The following is a 5,684-nucleotide window of genomic DNA, read 5'->3' as shown; positions in this document are numbered from 1 at the left end:
ATCTCTGTCGATCTCCTTCTGGTCCTCTCTCCCCTTTTCTCTCGCTCTCTCTCTTTATCATTCTTTCCACTTATCTATCCTCATGTCTGCTTCTATTTCTTTTGTTCCACCCTGTTTCTCTGTTTTTGTCTTTCTATTTCTCTCTCTGTTTTTCTCCCTCTATCTATTTTCTGTCTCTTATTGTCTGTTTCTCTGACTAGCCCTGTATTTTTCTCTTTCAGTTTCAATTCACTCCTTTCTTGTTTCGCCCTCCTTTTTCTCCATTATTCTCTGTCTGTTTTCCTATTTTCTTTCTATTCCGGTCTTGTTTCTCTTTCTCTCTCTCTCTGGCTCGAGCCACAGTTGTTATGGTAATGCTCCCGGAAGTGGCCGTGGGGTGAGTTTTGGTTCCGGGTCGCGGTGCTGATGTGGCTGCTGTTTGCTCGGGAAGCGGGTGAGTGAGAGACAGACAGCGCGGTGCCGGGGACATCCACCCGCCCGCTCGGCTACCCTGACCGAGCCGGGGAGCCCGAGCTGACCTTGTCCCGTAAATTGACTCTCTGCCGGGACTGGAGCAGAGACTTGGCCGCGGCCCAGAGGGAGGATTCCGGGCATAACATCGGGTGTAGGAGGCAGCGGGCCCGGCACTGGGACACCAGGGTCCGCGGGGGGGAGAGAAACACCCGTATACCCGGGCTCGGGGGGGGGGAGGAAATACCCCTATGCCAGGGCCCTTGGGTGGGGAGGAAATACCCTTATACCAGGGCCCTTGGGTGGGGAGGAAATACCCCTATACCATCCTGGGGGGAGCACCCAGGAATACTAGGGCCTGGGGGGAACCTGGGAGAGTCTTGGGGGAACCCAGGGATACCAGGAGTGGGGGCACCCAGATACCACGGCCCTGGATGGTGGGGGGGAACTCGGGAATACCAGGGCCCAGGGGGAACACAGGAATACCAGGGCCTTGGGGGGGCCCCCGAATACCAGGGCCTGGGGTAGGGTGGGGAGAGTGGTAGGGGAATTCCACAGCCTAAGGGCACACACTGTAACATGGGGTGAGGTCTCCTTTTGGATTGAACTAATAGATCCGATTGTGAATGGTCTGTGATGCCTCCCCGTGTTCACCAGCAGCTGGCCTGCCTGTAAACTGGCAGCCCTATTGGGCTCACTGATCTGTGCCTGTTATGACACCTGTGAGAAAGTGACTGGTGCAATGCCCAAACTGTGGGCCCAGTGCCACCACCCCTAACAATACATTTACATAACCCCAGCCTCCCTTCGATAGCCAGCATTGGTGAATGAAAAAAAGGTTATCTGGCCTGGAATTGCTGGAAGTGGGACATGAGGAAAAAATGCTAGAATCCCACAGCAGGTTAGTCAGCATCAGAGAGAGAGAAAGAAAGAGAAAAGACAGGTTCACATTTGGGGTAGAGGCTGTGGAAATCCATGTACGGTTTCACCTGAAACACTAGCTTGCCATTAGTGAAATCCAACTGAAACACACACATTCATAGTCTGAGTGGGGCGGCAGCACCTCTCTTCACTGTCTCCGGCTCTTATGTGTAAATTATTTTGTTTATTATATTATAGTATTTTTGATTGGTGAATTGTGACAGTCTCAATGTCCAGCCTACAGTAGTTATGTGGCTCTGGTCCTGGACTAGCAGAGGTTAATGAGTTCAAATCCTACCATGGCAAATTGTGAAACTGAAATCAATAAATCTACTAATATGCTAGAATCCCATTCACGTGGGCTGACAACAGGAAAATGACCATAGAACATAAGAAATATGAGCACGAGTAGGCCATTCTGCTCCGCCATTCAATAAAGATATTGGCTGATCTGCTTCAACTCTATCTTCCTGCACTATCCCATATCCCTCGGTTCCCTTATTATCCAAAAATCTCGCGATCTTTATCATGAATATACTCAATGATTGAGCATCCACAGCCCTCTGGGATAGAGAATTCTAAAGATTCAGAACCCTTTGAGTGAAAAAATTTCTCCTCATCTCAATTCTTAAATGGTTGATCCCTTATTTTGAGACTGACCCTTAGTTCCAGACTCCCGAGCCAGGGGAAACATCCTCCCAGCATCTACCCTGTCATTTTGGGGAATGAAGCTGGGCAGGTGGAAGGGGTATCAATGGGAGAGCACTTGGGTGCCAGTGACTACAATTCAGTTAGATTCAAGGTAGTTATAGATAAGGATAAGGATAGACTAGGAATGAAAGTCCCAAATTGGGAAAAAGCTAACTTTGCTAAGTTGAGAAGTGATTTGGCCACAGTGGACTGGAAACAGCTACTTGGTGGTAAATCAGTGTCGGAACAGTGGGAGGCATTCAAGGAGGAGAGCCAGAGAGCTCAGGCCAAACATGTGCCCTTTAAGAAAAAGGGTGGGAATAACTAGATGTCTAGGGACTTACAGGGGAGGATAAAGAAAAAAAGGGAAGCTTATGTCATATATCGACGGCTAAATATTGTAGAATCTCTGGAGGAATATAGAAAGTTCAGATGTGAAAATAAAAAGGATATTAGGAATGCTAAGAGAGCATGAAAAATTCTTGGCAAGTAAAATCAAGGAAATACCAAAGGTGTTCTATAAATATATTAAGAGCAAGAGGATAACTAAAGAAAGGGTAGGGCCTATTAGAGACCATAAGGGTGTGTGTTAGGGCGGAAGATGTGCGTACGCTTCTTAATGAATACTTTATGTCTGTTTTCACAAAGGAAAGGGGCAATACAGATACTGCTATCGAGGAGGAGTGTGAAATTCTGGATTAAATAAACAGTGAGAGAGGAGGTATTAAGGGGTTTAGCAGCTTTGAAAGTGGATAAGGCCTGGATGAAATACCTCCCAGGCTGTTGAGCAAAGCAAAAGAGGAAATAGCAGAGGCCTTGACCATCATTTTCCAGTCTTCTTTGGATTCAGGCATGGTGCTGGAGGACTGCTAATGTGGTACCCTTGTTTAAGAAGTAATTAAAGGCCTGTCAGCCTAACCTCAGTGGTAGGGAAATTATTGGAAAAAACCTGAAGGACAGGATAAATCTACATTTAGAAAGGCGAGGATTAATTAGGGACAGTCAGCACGGATTTGTTAAGGGACGATCGTGTTTGACTGAATTTTTCGAGGAGGTAACCAGGAGGGTTGATGAGGGTAGTGCGTACGATGTAGTCTATATGGACTTTAGAAAAGCCTTTGATAAGATCCCACATAGCAGATTGGTCACAAAGGTAAAAGCCCATGAGATCCAGGGCAAAGTGGCAACTAGGATCCAAAATTGGCTTAGAGGTAGGAAGCAAAGGGTAATGGTTGATGCATGTTTTTGTGGGGTTCCGCAGGGCTCAGTACTGGGTCCCTTACTTTTTGTGGTATACATCAGTTATCTAGATTTGAATATAGGGAGTATGATTAAAAAGTTTGCAGATGACATTAACATTGGCTGTGTGGTTGATAATGAAGAGGAAAGTCATGGACTGCAGGAGGATATCAATCTACTGGTCAGGTGGGCAGAGCAGTGGCAAATGGAATTTAATTCGAAGAAGTGTGAAGTAATGCACTTGGGAAGGGCTAATAAGGAAAGAGTATACACATTAAATGGTAGGCCACTTAGAAGTGTAGATGAACAAAGGGACCTTGGAGTGCTTGTCCACAGAACTCTGAAAGTAGCAGGCCAGGTGGATAAGGTGGTTAAGAAGGCATACGGAATGCTTGCCTTTATTGGCCGAGGCATAGAATACAAGAGCAGGGAGGTTATGCTTAAATTCTATAATACACTGGTTCGGCCACAGCTGGAATACTGTGTGCAGTTCTGGTTGCCATATTATAGGAAGGACGTGATTGCACTGGACAGGGTGCAGAGGAGATTTACGAGGATGCTGCCTGGAACGGAGAATCTTAGCTATGAGGACAGAACATAAGAACATAAGAAATAGGAACAGGAGTAGGCCATACGGCCCCTCGGGCCTGCTCCGCCATTCAATAAGATCATGGCTGATTTGATCATGGACTCAGGTCCACTTCCCCGCCCGCTCTCCATAACACGTTATCCCCTTATCGTTTAAGAAACTGTCTATTTCTGTCTTAAATTTATTTAATGTCCCAGCTTCCACAGCTCTCTGAGGCAGCGAATTCCACAGATTTACAACCATCTGAGAGAAGAAATTTCTCCTCATCTCAGTTTTAAATGGCCGGCCCCTTATTCTAAGATTATGCCCTCTAGGTCTAGTCTCCCCTATCAGTGGAAACATCCTCTCTGCATCCACCTTGTCAAGTCCCCTCATAATCTTATACGTTTCGATAAGATCACATCTCATTCTTCTGAATTCCAATGAGTAGAGGCCCAACCTACTCAACCTTTCCTCATAAGTCAACCCCCTCATCTCCGGTATCAACCTAGTGAACCTTCTCTGAACTGCCTCCAAAGCAAGTATATCCTCTCGTAAATATGGAAACCAAAACTGCACGCAGTATTCCAGATGTGGCCTCACCAATACCCTGTACAACTGTAGCAAGACTTCCCTGCTTTTATACTCCACCCCCTTTGCAATAAAGGCCAAGATTCTATTGACCTTCCTGATCACTTGCTGTATCTGCTTACTAACCTTTTGTGTTGGATAGGCTGGGTTTGTTCTCTGTGGAACAGAGGAGGCTGAGGGGAGACCTCATTGAGGTGTGTAACATTTTGAGGGGTCTGGATATAGTGGATAGCAAGGACCTATTTCCCTTGATGAAGGGGTCAATTACGAGGGGGCATAGGTTTAAGGTGTTTGGTGGAAGATTTAGAGGGGATTTGAGGGGAAGCTTCTTCACGCAGAGGGTTGTGGGGGTCTGGAACTCGCTGCCTGGAAAGGTGGTAGAGGCAGAAACCCTCACTACATTTAAAAGGTGCTTGGATGGGCACTTGAAGTGCCGTAACCTGCAGGGTTACAGACCTAGAGTTGATAAGTGGGATTAGACTGGATAACCTCTTGTTGGCTGGCGCAGATACGATAGTAAGTATGGCCAGACTAGTTTTGGTTGTCTGGATGGGTTAGAGAGGAATTTTCCCCAATTGACCTGGGTTTTTATCTTTTTTTGCCTCTATCAGGAGATTGCATGGCTCCGGGTGGGGTGGAGTGCAAAATGTTGCGATACATGTTGTATCGCAGTTGTGTGGGGCGGACTGGTTGGGCCGGATGCTCTTTACCTGTCCTTCATTGTTCACAGGTTTATATGTAATCTTCAGGGCTGCTGACTGAGGGCTGTGTGGCTCGATCTGTCGGCGCGGATATGATTGGTCGTAATGGCCTGCTTCTGCGCTGTAATTTTCTATGTTTCCATGTCATTCCCCCTCAGAATCTTGTGCGTTTCAATGAGATCACCACTCATTCTTCAAACTCTAGGGAATATATATCTCCTCATAGGATAATCCTCCCTACCTCCCCCCTCTTCCCCTCCCCCCCTCTCCCCTCCCTCCCCTCCCCTCCCCTCTCCTCCCCTCCCCTCTCCCTCTCCCCTCTCCCCTCTCCCCTCTCCCCTCTCCCCTCTCCCCTCCCTCTCTCCCTCTCCCCCTCTCCCCTTCTCCCCTTCCTCCTCCCTCTCCCCTCCCTCCCTCCCCCCTCTCCCCTCCCTTCCCCCCTCTCCCCTCTCCCCTCTCCCTCTCCCGTCCCTCCCTCCCTCCCTCCCTCTCCCCTCCCTCCCCCCCTCCCCCCCTCTCCCCTT

The 5,684-nt window shown here is 47.9% G+C and overlaps 1 protein-coding gene across 2 annotated transcripts in view; it reads left to right on the top strand.

The window, feature by feature from the left end:
- The first annotated feature begins 386 nt into the window (after positions 1 to 386).
- Positions 387 to 5,684, top strand: part of LOC139278470 (golgin subfamily B member 1-like) — a 97,446-nt gene continuing 92,148 nt past the window's right edge. For both annotated transcript variants that reach the window (XM_070897285.1, XM_070897284.1), the window contains exon 1: positions 387 to 433. The gene's annotated coding sequence lies outside the window, so the exon portion shown is untranslated. The remainder of the gene's footprint in view (positions 434 to 5,684) is intronic.

This window comes from Pristiophorus japonicus, chromosome 13 (genome assembly GCF_044704955.1).
Source record: "Pristiophorus japonicus isolate sPriJap1 chromosome 13, sPriJap1.hap1, whole genome shotgun sequence".
Taxonomy (NCBI): Eukaryota; Metazoa; Chordata; class Chondrichthyes; family Pristiophoridae; genus Pristiophorus; species Pristiophorus japonicus.
The sequence above is the reverse complement of the archived record's forward strand: the minus strand, read 5'-3'. Positions and strand labels throughout refer to the sequence as shown.